This window comes from Rhipicephalus sanguineus, unplaced genomic scaffold, assembly GCF_013339695.2.
Source record: "Rhipicephalus sanguineus isolate Rsan-2018 unplaced genomic scaffold, BIME_Rsan_1.4 Seq366, whole genome shotgun sequence".
NCBI lineage: Eukaryota > Metazoa > Arthropoda > Arachnida > Ixodida > Ixodidae > Rhipicephalus > Rhipicephalus sanguineus.
In genome coordinates this window covers 12851-28153 of record NW_023615109.1, presented here as the reverse complement: position 1 = coordinate 28153, position 15303 = coordinate 12851, and the positions used below count along the sequence as shown (strand labels likewise).

Here is a 15303-nt window from a genome sequence, read left to right as displayed (position 1 = left end):
TGTCAAAAAAGTATGGAGGTCGATGACCGAGAAGTTTTGAAGAATGAGGGGTGCAAACATAGAAAAATGTGTAAATGGGGGTGTCGCACCACCCATATACACAGAAATACGAAGAGACCACATCAAATCCAAGTGCCAAATTGCCAGACGAACCTTTTTTTTTTTTTTTCGATTCAATTCTGCCAAAGACAGCATCTGAATAGAACCACCTCCTCGCCTCTGTCGCCAATAACCCAGACCATTAATCTTTTCAAGCTGCTTTGCATAACGTTGTATAATGTACATGTATTAACAACTCTCCTCTGTACGCTATTTGGAATTGAGAGTGAGTTAAAGAAATGCATGACTTGTGTTCAGGCACATGCAGTTTGGTGATGCAGTCAAATTAAAATTCCACTTGTTTGGAAGGGTGTACAAAGGAAATTCGATTCTGAAAGTTTAATTATAGTGATTTTTGTTTTAAGCGAGAAAAATTTACGTTGAGCATGTGCAGTGTCCTTGGACGGCAGCTCGTAAGTCCACTTCACTGCGCTGCGTGCTTCCTTGGGGCAAGGGAAAGATGCAACGGCTACACGAGTGGCAAGTTTGTATGCTGCTTTGTGTATTTCCACGCTTTGACAAGCATTCATTGGCTTTCTGCAGTGCCACCGATCCGCCATGTTTCAGAAATATACTGTTAGAGTATAATAAGAGTATATAACAAACACTGGGGATACACTTTAATTCTTTTTTGCAGCTCCCATAAACGTGACTCGCACATCTGCAGGTCGTCCTTTGGCCGCATCCCTTGGAAGCACATAAAATGAGCATTGCGAATGCCGCGTCTACTGCTTCCTTGTCATACAGGAGAGCCTGTAAAAAAAAAAGTTAGAGCGATAATTATCTAAAAGGACAGTGCCGCCTTACAATTACTGTGCTGAAGTGAGTGCCAACAAAAGCTGCACTTAAGTGCAAGGCTCGTTCTTAAAAGGTGTTAAAGGGGTACTGACACGAAAAATTTCAGTTGTTTTTTTGCGTCAAATGCGAGGCCAAGCCCTCAAGAGCCTACAAACGGAAGTGCTAAGCGCAAGTGCACCCTGAAAAAGTAATTACAATATGTTTTTAAAAGCTAGTTTCAGTTCCTACTGTACCCTGATGTCACAACATGGTATGAGCTTCTCGTCACGTGCTTGCACAATATATAGTGACGTTTCCACGGCTGCTCAGCATCGGGGCTCAGTTGATGACGCACAAGCGGCCATTTTGAACGTTTTGCTGACGCACAAGTGGCCATCTTCGAATTTTTGGTACCTGACGTCATCACAATTAGTACTATAGCCTGACATCAAGCTAGTGTCGGTGTCGGTAGGTGTGCCATGGAAAAAGTTACTTTAATATAAAAATAAAATATCTCATCAGCCTTTCCTGAGCTTCACACTTGCTCAGAGGCGTCTCTGCATACAGGAGATTTGTATGGCGTAGTAAACTCGCCTTCAAAAAAAGGCGTCAGTACCCCTTTAAGGGCCGGTTACACACTCAAGTCAAAAGTTAAGTATAAAGTTGGTCCTTGAATGCGGCAGTTAGTGAAGAGGAAAAAAAAACTGGGGGCAGCTACGTACTATTGGCACGAAGACTGAGGAAACAAAGCTGGTGGCGTTCCCCTCCTCCTCACCCTCTCCACTCCTTGCAATAGTGTACTATTAAAGAATATGCTATGCTTCACCATCTCCCCTCCTCCTCACACTCACTTCTGTTTCCCTTCCCTTTTCCATACTACTGGGCATGAGGCCCACCACTGGTAAAGCTGGCGCCACTGTCAGCGTGCCAGATAGACATGATCAGCAGTAGCATTGTCTGCTTAGGGAGCACCGACATGTGCTGAAAACAATATTTTTTGAATAGCACCTGCGCTGCAATTTTGACTAAATGAGGAGTTCTCCCGCTTCAGCTGAGCACTTGACAACACTTGAAAGCACAGCAATATGAAAACGTGAGCTTAGCAACTTAGTAACGTACTCGTTACTATTTCGGAACTGTAACTGCTGCCGGCCAATTCGTCTGCTGAGCGCCTATTTAACGTATAGGTGCGGACGTATTCACTAAGAGAGGCAATCTTTACGATGACAGCTTTGAAATGCAGCTGTTGCTTAAATTCCACAAGAAGTTGTGGAAACTTCTCCTTACAGTAATCTGTGCGGTAACTTTGTTTTCAAAAAGGAATGTGCTTCTTTCGATCGGCAACTGTGGGTACACATTTCTGTAGTTATTAAATTTTTCCACGAATGAGGCTGATCTTGAACACTTTCACATAAACGCTTGCAATTTTGGCGGCAATTATACAGGTTGTGATGTTTTCTTTACGAAGAGCATTGATGATAAAATCTTCTTTTGTGCAGTCACACTGCGAAAAAAGTTCGGCAGATCCCACGCCTTGTGGGAATCGGTTCCATGCAAAGCAGTCAGCGAGTAGCTGTCCGTGCTGCATGTTTTGGCTTTGAGCCAAGGAATACAAATGTAGAGCTTATTAGACTGCTTGAAAAGCAGAGCTAACACTGGAACCACCATTAAAATCCCGACATGGCGCCTGAATCACAGGAGTATATAAGTATTGCTTATTGCCTTGTTATAAAATTAGATAGCCAGCACTGCAACCACAACTGACGTTGCACCGACATTACACCTGCATTGGGTTTTTTTTCCGAAATCAGTTTCAAGACCTGGCGTAGCTCTGCGGTAGAATACCTGACTGCCACGCTGAATGCCTGGGTTCGATTTTCTGCTGGGGTCCTGATTTTTAATGTTTGAATTCGTCAGGTCAATGCTGCTGAAATCGGTTTTAATTAACACACTCGCATTTAAATTACCAATGTCTGTTCTCGCCGTTTCTGGGTTGATTTATACTGTCAGTCACCTGTGGCACATACCCGCATACTGCAGCCTGTGGTATACGGGCGAGTACCACACGCATGTGGAGGAAAGAGTTTGACGACGTACGCGAAAGGATTTTCACATTATTCATGTCATGACTAAACTATCATGTTCATCAAATTCTCTTACCCTCCGATGCCAGTTTTGGCCTACACTAAGTCAGAACACCAGATGTAGGCGGCTAGATAGATAGATAGGTAGATAAGTATACATAGAAACGTTCAAAGTGCCTTTGGTTCGCTAAGAAATGCTTCATATTTAAAATGGCTTTACCATGTTTCACGCAAGTTAGAAGCCATCACATCTAACTGTCCAGGCGACTTTAGGTAACTATACCCTTGCCAAGGTACGATACATTTGTCCAACTTATTCTCATTAAATCTGTACTTCACGTAAAATTGTCATTTGGGCTAGAAGTTTTATGTAAATATATAAACATCAGCTTTATAAAATTGTTACTTGGGATTCCTGCAGCAATAATGCAGTGATTAATATTTCTGACCATGAAGTAACGGCAAAAGTAACGTCCGTTACTTTTTTTCGGTAAATGTAATGATAACACGTTAACTTTTTTAAGAGGTAACGTAGGGCGGTAACGCGTTCCTTTTTTGTTAGCATAACGGGTAACGTATTTAGTTACTTTTTCTCAGTAATGCCTACAACACTGACAATTATAGATACTTATTTATGCTACGGCCGCGTCATTGCTTAATTGAGGCTTCATTCTCGTATGATCCATTTATTTATACAGACGGACCACTGTAAGAGTATATTTCTTTTGGTGAATTCCATTGGCAGATTCGGAGCACTTCCGGTAGCAGTTTTCCTGCTCCATTCAGAGCAAGTCTGTTCCATTGGCGGATTGAGAGTGCTCCCTGTATGTTTCATTGGCAGATCTGGAGCAGTTCCCCCTACTCCGCGAAAAGCGGCGGATTCGACCGGAAGTCACAAGCTCCCAGCACGTGCGCGCAGAGCGTGGCGTACCACATGCACGATGCAATGCGCTGTCCGACCGCACCCATTCTCTCCGCTCGCGCCCGTGAAGGTGAAAACGGCGCAAAACGCAAGAAATGCTGGGCGCTTGCGAAGCAAATATGCGCTAGCGCCCCCTACCATTTGCTCTGGCGGGGCCCTCGTGTTCCATTGACAGATTTCCTTCGGTTGCTCTCCGCCGGAGTGGAGTGCTCCGGCACAGAGTTTGTCGGCCACTCCTAATCCACCAATGGAATTCACCATTCAGAAGCGTGAAAATCTGGGCCGGTTAATTCATGTTTAGGTGCGAGGAAACCAGCGAAACTAAAAAACAAGGACGATAGAAGAAGGCGCATTCAAGCGCACACCATCGCTGGAAACAGTGTGTGCTTGAATGTGCCTTCTTCTATCGTCCTTGTTTTTGAGTTTCGCTGGTTTCCTCGCACCTAAATTCACCATTACGGATTGCCCACATTTCATGCAAGAAGATTGTTTGGGGATGTCCCATGCCGGCGACCGCTCGTAAGGTGCACTCACTGTACAATTTATGTAAACAGATAGCGCCTGTAAGCAACTCTGTGCTTTCTTCTCATCCAAAATTATTATTTTGATTGTAAAAACTTCTTTCGTTTGAAAGTATCCACAGAAATGTCTGTTAGGGCTTCCACGTGATGTTTTTCATAGAGCGCCGATAGCGAAACCTATGAGGAGTGCACCGGCATTATCCTACCTAGAACGCAAGTGCAGTGCATCCGATAAGAGGATGACTCCATAACTCCTCGCCTCCAATACTATACAAGACTGTTATGCTAAGCTTTACACTCTCCGCTCCTCCTAACATCACTCCTTACCCTCACTTCCTTTCCCACCTCATATTATACTATACTATGCAAAGCTATGCTATGCTAGGAGCTGCTTGGCACATATCCACTTTTTGTGGCACATACCTGTAGAGTTTTTGCTAACACCTCACGGTGGAACTTCTTTCGCAAGTAACCATCGAATGGCTTCTTTAAAGGAGTTTATTGCCTCACGAATCAACCGCCCCAAAATTTTTTAAATCCGTGCGTACGAGCGGAATTAGAGATTTATCGCACACTGTAATTGCTTTCTCTCTCATCCCAACGAGCGCACTGGAAGCTAAGCAGGGGAAGGATGGCACAGGGGAAAGAAGTTACATCATCTACACGTCATGACTTGGTGCACTTTTTCTTTTTCCTTTCGAACGCATCGTGAGTGCATGCGCAGGCATGTGGCAGCCCCGTTAACTATGCAGCTGACGATGCTCAAGTCAGCTGACAGCCCGTGAATTTGGGTATATGGCATAATTTGTAGAAAGAAGAGGGAACGATTTCTAGCTGACTTTCAGAATTAATGGTAAATTCCGGGCCTTGTGCTGCGCTATAATGTTTGGCTTGCATGCTCTCAGGAGCCTCGACTACCGATCGGCAGTGTTTTCTAACCATGTTGAAAAAGTGTTTCAGGGCCCCTTTTAAAGAACTTCACTGTTGAAAAAAAAGGAAATAGCAGGGGGACAATCTAGGAGAGTGCTGCCCTCACTTGTTCCTCTCCTAATTCTTTTTTGATAGTGCCAAGTCACCAAAGTATTACGGTTTGTTTAGACGATGATTGCCTAGCAGGTAAATGCACGCACAAATACAGCAGAGGAATGAGCAATTATGATTGAGTTAAACAGAGTGACTGTTGATATGAGGCTGCTAGAAACCTGCTTTCACTTGTGGAGCTGATGTTCAGCCCTCATTTCTGTGGTTGGTGCATGAAGACTAGGATTGTGTTTTGTTCTATCTAGCACAACTGAACAACCTTGTACCAGTGCATACACGTGGCCCTGTTTACATGAAAGTGTGTTCACCTTTGCAGCTCGCAGATGTTGAACAGCTGATGGCGCAAGGAGAATGCCAATATCTTCCTTGTACATTTCAAAACAATTCTTGAACATGTAATTCCCGTCCAGAAGTGTTACATCCTTTAGTCATCCTAGTGTGTTGCTCCTGAAATGCCAATAAAAAGTACAATGTGAAAATTTGCTCTGGTGTCTCTAATTAAAGACATTATTCAGACTGCATGTTCAGACTCCAAAACTTTCATATTGACCAAGCATATTCACTGAACCAAGTGTGCAAGGTGTCCAAGAACAATTAACTTCCAAGATTAGCAACATTTCAGTCCATAATCAGAACAGGCATTCCAACTATTTCTCAAGGTCATGAATGAAAACCATGTTTGTGTTAAATTTGACAACAGCAGCATGCTTGGGCACATAGTGCACGTTGATGTTGGGCAGCAGCTCGTTATGTGCAGTTTTTAGCAAATCTTTAACATTAATTTTTATGCACATGGCTGTTCAGCAACAGCGACCATACATAGTAGTCTAATAGGGTTTCACTGGAGAACAACGGATGCCCCACAGCGGTGGGGCTGCAGATGTTTACAGCCAGCCACTTTTGTGATGTGCAGAATGCTGAAACGAGCAAATACATTTGTTTTCTCAACAAGGCCTGTGCACTGATTGATTGTGCCACTTAAAGGGACTGACAACCAATTTTTAGGGTACCTATCTTCTTTAGAGCAACGGAAAGCTAATTGGTCAGATTGTCTAGCCATGGAATGGTAACGTGGAAAACGCCGTGAAACATTTTTAATCAGAATTTTTCTATCTGCGGCGAATATGAACTCTTAAACACACTTGACAACACATGCTGCAAACAGTGAATGCGAGAGCGGTTTGTGTTCGAGCGCGACGCTTTACTGCACATGCGTGCACTCCGCGCGCATGCACCACGGCTGGATATGGGCCACTGGCGGCTGCGAAGGCAGCGCCGCTTCTCACCATGCAACACCTTTTACCTCGTAGGCAGCACAGAACTGAGCGGGGATAGATAATAATATGCATACTCTAACTCTGAGGACCAATTATGGCGTGCATGACAGCATCAGACTACGTATACGTGCAGAAAAGTGACCGACTTCATAATCCAGCTTCAAGGCTCTTCCGCTAGGCTGCGCGACATAGCGGTTTTTGTTACTTTTAAGCACTATTTAAAAATATAAATCCTACTCGCAACGCGAAAAGGATGCTGGAATCTGTCACTATATTTCACGGTCTTTTCATGTCTACCAGGATCTAATAGCACGTTCTGCCCAGTTGTCGGTCCCTTTGAAGGCCCCCTGACAACGCAACTTCAAAGCCAAAATCTTCTGTGTTCCATTCTCCCGCATACATAGGTAACTCAAACCATGTATTGCTGGTGAACGTAGTCTTAAACACATTTTAATATGGTTTTAAAGGAAGCGCAAGTGCCCGAATTGGCGACAACTTGTGACCTCATTATCAGTATGATGCATTTAGTGGCTACTCAGGCTCACTGATAATTCACCTATTCTACGAGTATAGTCGACGTCAATGACGGACAAGTTTGCAGGGCGCACAATAAGGGCTATCGTCATTCACCTCTCTTGCTTTATTCTTGGGCTGCTTTCTAGGTGTTTCTGGATGCTTACGCCAGTGGTATTTTAAACATTGCAAGATATAAACAAACAAATAGTGGTGAGTTTTTTTTTGTTCCCGAGGGGGACTGTGAAATGGGTGCCCTGCCGGCAGCTGTACTTTAGTAAACAAAATTCGGCAGAAGCTCCCTCGTCAAGTCACCTGCTCAAGAAACTCAACCATCTGAACGGAATGGAGTCACTATTTCAGCACTGTACTTCTTCTCATGCTGGTAATAAACTGTTTGTATCTAAACAAAAGGATTCGGAAAAGTTTCCAAGTCACTGTGGTATGTGTGTAAGGTGATTATGACAGTGCACAGCTTCATATTCGTTGTGTGACTGTCAGCTGATTATCTTGGAATATCTCTGCTAGGTACACAACGGTGAAGTTGCTAAACGAAGTTTGCCACCTAAACATACGGAATGAAAATAATGCTTATGGAGATTAGACGCAGCAGTCTATAATAGTACAACATATGTGTCACTGCTGCTGGTCCTGGAACAACTGTAACATAAGCATTACAACAGCTGTAACTTGCAACAGTATAGTATAATAACAGTAATAGTCACGGAACTTTCAGTTGGCAGCGAGCGTCGCCTGCCTATATTACAACATGCTCCGTGTTGACACGAGCTGCGTGACAGTGTGTATCGCAAATTTTCTTTTTTTTTTTTCTCTGCCACCATTGATGCCCTAGCTGAGCTGTGTGGCACAAATCTAGCAAGTGGTGACTTGTAAAGCTGACACATCGTGCAAGGCTTGTAAGCCATCTGGCAAGCGGAGTTGCTTCAGCTCATCGCTGCAGTCGGCAATCTTGCTCTCGCTATCCACTTAATCTTCAAAATTGGATAGCGCAAAATTGAACAGGTCCTGTGCATCTGTGTTCTTTCTAAGTCCTGTTCGATTTCCCGTTATGCAATTTTGAAGATTATGAGCCAACTAGCCTATCAACGTATTTTGTTTGTTATCCACCCAACGCCCGCAGGATCCACGTGTCTGTGGCTGTAACTTCACCCCTGGAGACACAAACACTTTGCCCGAGTTTAGGCTGATCGGTGATCGTTCTCATATACCTTTTGTTTGTCCGCATGCTTTTGGAGATGGTCACTATACAAGAGAATATAATAACAGCTGATAGTGTGGCGGCACGTTGCAGAGCAGATCTCAACCACTCCACACACTTGGTCTCTGTTGCCTGACGGCGCGTGCTCAATGGAGCTTGACCTGTCGAGTGCGCGTGATGGTTGGCTGTTTGACAAGTTGAGGAGGCAAAGCAGGGTCGAGGAGGGTGTCACTATAATTGCTTGCAGCTGCCTTGATATGCAGTGCGTGGCTTAATTCATGGTGCAAATGAGATCATGATGTAGCCTAAATTCTTACAAAATTTCACAGACAGTTTCAGGGTCCCTTCAAAGTAAAGTTTACTTGGCTCTTATCCTATTCGAAATTATCTTCGTGAATACTTTGTACAATGATGAGGCTGACATATTCTTTCATGTCTCCATTTTTTGTATTAGTAAAACATTGGCGTTTTTCCAACTCTCTGTTACATTCGAATTTTTGCATCTTGCCGTATGACCGTATGCGGTACGGCGTCACTCTCTGCGTACCTTTGCAAAAGAAGGCGGCTGAATGAACGGCTTGGGCACTCCACGCAAGCATGATTCATACTGTAAGACATGTTTCGGTACATAAAACTAGTACAAGTAATGGCGAAGTTAACGAAACATCGCCCTGCGCACTGTTAGAATAAAATGATAAGTCGTTCTTTAGCTGTTCTTTACAAGTACCAGGTTTTCAAACGCCCCAGTCGGTCAACAGGATTATTCATTACCGCAGTACAACGAATCTAAGAACTTGCCTAGGATTAACGATAAGGGAGTGCCCTTACTACTAGTTCATGAGATAATATCAGTAGTGGTTATCACTTACGCAAAGCCGAACACTGGACGACTTGGTGCAAGTTAACCATTTCGAACTGTAGCGACTGTAGTGCATGAAAACGCACGATCAGTTCTTCCGCAGCAAATTTTTTTCTCCTCGCGCGGCGATCGTGGATGAGCCTCTTGTGCTGCAGTTCGAAATGTTTATCACGCTCCGAATCCACAACGTAAGAACGGCAGCATGGCTATATTATCACAATTTGTTATGTAACAGGCACGCTGGCATTTGTGGCTATTACGCGCGACAGAGACTAGCGAAGCAAAACTCGAAAAGGCTGTTGCTAGGGTTACGTCCAGACGTAACTGTAGTCACCGCTATCGTTACGTCCAGACTAAAGTCCCTAGATTTTTCCCTGTTGAAGAGCAGGGAAAATCTAGGGACTCTAGTCATGTGGCTTTCCACAAACGTGAGTACATTATTTTCCTGTTGCTCAGTGAAGGCCCTCTGCGCCCTTCGGGCGCGGCAACCTAATCGTGGCTTCGCCCTCGCTTCGCGAGTGCGGCCATTTCGCTAACGCTCAATGGCCGGTTGGCAGGGTCACGGTCACGCGCTACTGGCCGCTGTCGCGGCCACGCGCTGTTTAGCCCGCGCAGCCTGCCCCTTCGGGGCAGGCGGAGGCGTACGTAACCCAAGAGCCGCGTCGCGCTTCTCTGGCAACAGAGTTCAGCAACACCCGAGACAAAAAAAAAAAAAAAAAAAAAAAAAAAAAAAAAAAAAGCACCAGCAGCGAGGTTCGAACCAGCGTCCTAGCAGTTCCGAGCACGACACGCTAGCCGCTGCGCCACAGAGGCCAATCGGTTCGGTAGGTCTAACGGGCTGTATTTGTATTGCCACGCTGGACGTAACTTTTAAGACTTGTTATTCTTACGTCCAGACGTAACTGCAACGGCTCGTACCGTTACGTCTAGACGTAACGCTAGACACTCCCAACTCGAAATAACAGAGATGGCTACTTACTCGTGGTGGCAAGGCAGCGCATTGCAGCACCTTCGCTCTGTTTCGCCCTCGACGTCCGTCAATCAAGCAAAGGCAGTACTAGACGTTCTCCGAGGCAGTCACGACGAAGTCGCTACGGGACACCAGTTCACGGACTACGCTGTCGAAACGAAAGCTGCACGACTCGCGGTCATCGTCGTCGGTACAGAGACAAGAGACGAACGCGCGTACGTACGTACAGTACGTACGTACATGCACACGTGGAACAGCATGGAACAGCAGACACCGGTCGGCGAAGCGGCGTTCCAGAAAGCTCCGTCAAGATGTGACGGCGCCACCATCGAAAATCCCTAGAGATTCTCTCCCTAGGTACCTAGCTTTCGAACACAAAAGGATTTTGTACGGGATAGAGACGCTCGCACCAAAACATGCCCGCGTTGCCAGACCACTTTTTGGTGCTGTCCCTAGGAAATTCCAAGCGAGATGTACCTAGCCTAGTGACCTAGTCCCGTGGCTCTACGTGCGTGTGAGACGTTGATCATGCGATTTAACCATGGAAATGAAGGTGGCTTGATTTAATGGACGCACGAATAAGGTGCATACTTGCTGCTTTGTTTGAGAAGGGCCACTTTTTGACTAAGGGGCACGCAGTTCGCAAGGCGGGGGAATCAGTTTTGCTTCAGCTCAATGAGATCACTGCGCAGGCATAGCCGCACAGTGCATTAGGTTTCATTTTTGTGTTAACCTTGCTAGCGTATCAAGCGCATGATACTCCCTTTAAACAAATGCTTGTGGCGATCGAGCCACCACGCGAACGAGCGTCATGCCGAAGCCGGCCTCCCTACTTAGGGCACAGTATGTGTGTACTAGGTGCAGCGATGCAGATTGCTTATTTTCTCGTCAGATCAGTCTGAAACAACCTGGCGATACTCTTTTCGGCAACTAATTGCAGCCACAGGTAGCAAGCTTCACAGCGTGGCATTTAGTTTTCGTCGCATTACACCCCTGTGTAGCGGTAAAACTTACAAAGCAATTCCTTCATTGTGGAGCGCAAAGAAATCTGTGCTGCGCACGCCGCCCATATTTTGACTCGTACCCTGCTTGTTTACGCCATGCTTGCACTGCCCCTTGGATTCAATGCACTATATATTTACATTATATATACGTGCTACAAGATGACAGATTCACTATAGTCAGCTTTATGGCATTGCAGTTGTGTTATGCCACAAAGCATGTACATCGGTGATTCGTTGTGCAGCGAAGCCCACCAGCAGGGAAATCGTAACTGCCACATACGTTACCTGATGCTTTGTCTTCTTTAATTACAAAAAAAAAGGCGCCCACGCAGTCTCCAGTCACCGTACGAGCACCCAAACGTCTAATAAATGCGCCAGTGCATAGCAAAGGTTTTTTCAATTCTTTTACCCGCCAGGCAAACGAATTAGCAGCAACCCTCTACATTAGATAACAGACCAAGCCACTTCTTGGAATAGCTTGGAATAGTGTCATGGAGAAACTTAATTATGCCAACAGAAATTATAACAAGATACCAATGAATCACGTGGCCTGAATTCAGCGTGATCGCATATAGTGTCAACTTGCTGCAAAATTGCGACCAGGCGCCGCTACGGATGTCTACTTCAAACGCCAGCTGCTACATTTCAGGCCAAATAATAAATGCGCAGATGATGGATTTCTTAGCGCTGCTGATAGTCTTAAGAATCTGTATAAATTCAAGCGAACACACGCGAGGTAACATAAAGCAGGGCATACACAGACATTAACGCAACGCACACTCTCGAGTGCCTCAAGTTTCACCTCACTTGACGACCGTCGGACACATCGGATCCGAAGGGGATCGCGAAATAATTCGATATATCCATTATTACAAATGGAAAATACGCCTGTAAGCTTTCAATTAACAAGTCTCGGACAGTCTCATGAGATGACTGATTCCTTTAAGTTGCTTCGAAGCCGTAAATGTTTTATCAACCACTTTGCGGCAGCGAACCCTTCTCGGCCACGAAGGGCTAGAGCTTCACAGCGTGACATTTAGTTTTCTTCGCATAACGCCACTGTGCAGCGGTGAAGCTTAACAAGGCAAATCCCTCATTCTGGAGCGCACTGAGTTATACCAGGCGCTTACATCGGAACACAACTGATTCCTTGAAGAGTGAACTTGTTGGCTAGTTGGCTCAACATAACTTAAGGGAGCAGCGCGAAAGACAGGGACAGAAAAGGCACACACACACCCACACGTAGCGCAGTATGTGTGGTTGTATGTGTGGCTTTTATGTCCCTGTCTTTCGCGCTTCATCCAAACTGACAGCAGAGTCGATGTCTTAGCAATCTCAGTCACTTCTAGGCGAACACTCGCGAGGTAACACAACAAAGCATGACACAGATACACAAAATCTTTAAAGAAGACACGCCATCAAGTGCCTCTAACTTCAAGTTTCAACTCGGCCTCTCGTTGGTCTCGTCTGCTCACGCCAACTTGACTAGGGAATTTCTGGGTACACCACGGCGCTAATTTTGCTCGGCGGCACAAGGTAGCCAACATGAAACATGCTTACACCGCTAACATTGGGCGATGTTTAGGTGGCTTTTTAGTCTCGTGCCCTCCTGGCGCCATCTTGAAAAGCACGGCGCGCCACCTATAGTCCGTGGGCATTGCGAATAGCATGCTAGCTGTTCCGATCATGTCTCAAACTTCGTCGTCCAAAAAGAATCAGCTTCGTAAACTAATGCGCTTGATACGCCAGCAACGTTAACACAAGAATGAAACCTATAATGCAATGTGCGGCTACGCCTGCACTCGCAGAGTGCCTAATTGATCTCATTGAGCTGGAACAAAACTGATTCCCCCTCCTTGCGAACTGCTTGCCCCTTAGTCAAAAAGTGGCCCTTCCCAAAGAAAGCAGCAAGTATGCACCTTTATTCGTGCGTCCATTAAATCAAGCCACCTGCATTTCCATGGTTAAATCGCATGATCATGCAAGGTCTCGCACGCACGTGGAGTCACGGGCCCAGGCTAGGTACATCTCGCTTGGATTGAGAAGGGGCGATCGGAGATCTGTTCGTTCCGCGTTCGTTCTGCGGTGCCTACGTCACAGAAGTGAGAGGAGGCGCAGCTCTCCCGCTGCTCCCGCCTAGAACCGCCGAGAGGAAGAGAACAGCCAATCGTCAAGCGGACAGCTTTCCGGAAGTAGACGCGCATCCTGTGACGTCGGCACAGGGACCGTGAAGCGTTTCTCGCCTTTTAATAAATATAATTACTTTACAGAAAATTATTGTTTTTGCTTCTCAAGCTCAAACACTCTTTCAAACAGCAACAGCTTTGAGTGATGATATTTAATAATGTTAGTTTTTTTTGACTTCGTCGCTAGATGGTGTCGCGCACGCGAAAAAAAAAAAGAGAAAAGTAGCGGCTGACGTAGTTTCAAAATGTCGTCCGATCGCAACGTCTGCGTTGGTTCTCGGGTGTCGGATCGTCAAAAGGAGCTTCTGCTGGCTTTTGTGAAAGAGCACCCACAGATCGCGAGGCTGTCGTGCCCGCTGGAGCCGTCGTTCACGAGGGAGGACCGGGACGACATGTGGCAGGAGCTAGTAGCGCTTTTGAACGAAGAAGTCCCTGCGCGTAACACCTAAAGCCCCTATACTTCGTAAAAGTACCGCCATCTGCTCTCCCCTCCGCCGCCTCCTCTCCTGCGCGCCTTTCCCGTGCGACGGCGGCGCCCCCTCGAGCGCTCCACGTGGACGCGTGAAGCTTTCAGGCCGGTTGCGTGCTGGCGCTGCCACTTTAGCCGCAGCCTTTCTAGTCCAGTCGTGGCTGCATGCCATGTCTCGCATACAGCTGTGTGTAATGATTCTCTTTATTTCTGCGTCCATTTTCTCAGTTGGTGTGAGTGTGCGCACCATCTAATTCCCTTATAGCGCGCCAAAAGAGCTGCTGCAAGCCATGTAACAATTTGTAGCAAATTGCACGTCGCTTACGGTTCTTTTCGGAGCGTATAGCGTTTCCCTGTGTATGTGGCGCGGATATCGGTAACTGGAACTCTTATCACTGGAAGTAACTGGAAATCTTATCACAGCAGCTAAACACCATAAGCGTCGGAGAACGTTATAATCATGAATGAACGTTCATAAAAATAAGCGCATGGCTGCGCTTTAATTGAAAATTTATTGCTTTGATCTACTGCGCGTCAAAGAGGCATCTGCTACAACTACCACAGCGTTTCGAAACTTGTGCGCTAAGTGCGACGCGATAATTTAGGATGACACGCCGGCCGATGAGCCGTGGTCCGCTGAACTGAAGCCCCGCTCATGTTCCGAATTTGCAAAAAGTTCCTACTGTCGCCCAAAAGTGGTTCGCCAAATTAGACAATATGATGGAGGAGCTGCACGTAAATGCACTGCTTTCGATAAATTCTGCGCGCTAGGTTTTTTTTTTTTTTTTGCTATCGCACTTTCATTCCGACGCTCGCTCCGTCTTCGCCCTTCCGTCCGCACATCACAGTGAAAGGTTAGTAGAATGTGTGGAACACAACCTAGTGTTGCAGTGCACGACACTCGTTCTTTCAGAGTTAATAATATGTGGGGTTTTACGTGCCAAAACCGCGATATGATTATGAAGCACGCCGTAGTGGAGGGCTCCGGAAATTTCGACCATCTGGTGTTCAAGACAGTCACTTGCTCGAGAATGCGACTGCCTTGGTGCATGACAAATTACACAAAATTTCGCGTGACATTGAGCAAGTAATACACCATATATGTCACACGGCAAAGCAAGACGCCTGTCAAGAGTAAAAACGCACGAGCACTTACCTCGCAAAACCGCACCGATCTCTGCTCGAAGTTTGCTCGACCTATTCTAGGGAGCCAGACTTTGCGACGACCTGCATTCTTTATTCCTCGCGGAATGGCAAAAAACTTTTTCCCTTGGGTGTCACGGTTATGGCAGCCAAACGCACAGCAACCCGGCATCGCGACAAAACGAGCGAGACGCACACGTGCACTTCACACTTCGTGCA

General features: G+C 46.0%; 1 long non-coding RNA gene across 2 annotated transcripts; it reads right to left on the bottom strand.

Moving 5' to 3' along the window:
* Positions 1-704: 704 nt before the first annotated feature.
* LOC119377144 (uncharacterized) lies at positions 705-10538 on the bottom strand. 2 transcript variants are annotated; one of them, XR_005180758.2, is made up of 3 exons: positions 10292-10538; positions 5753-5891; positions 705-852 (listed from the first exon to the last, which is right to left on the bottom strand). It is a non-coding gene; the product is annotated as an uncharacterized LOC119377144 (long non-coding RNA). The 2 variants fall into 2 exon arrangements; XR_005180759.2 differs by lacking the exon at positions 10292-10538 and adding an exon at positions 9323-9512.
* Positions 10539-15303: the final 4765 nt, after the last annotated feature.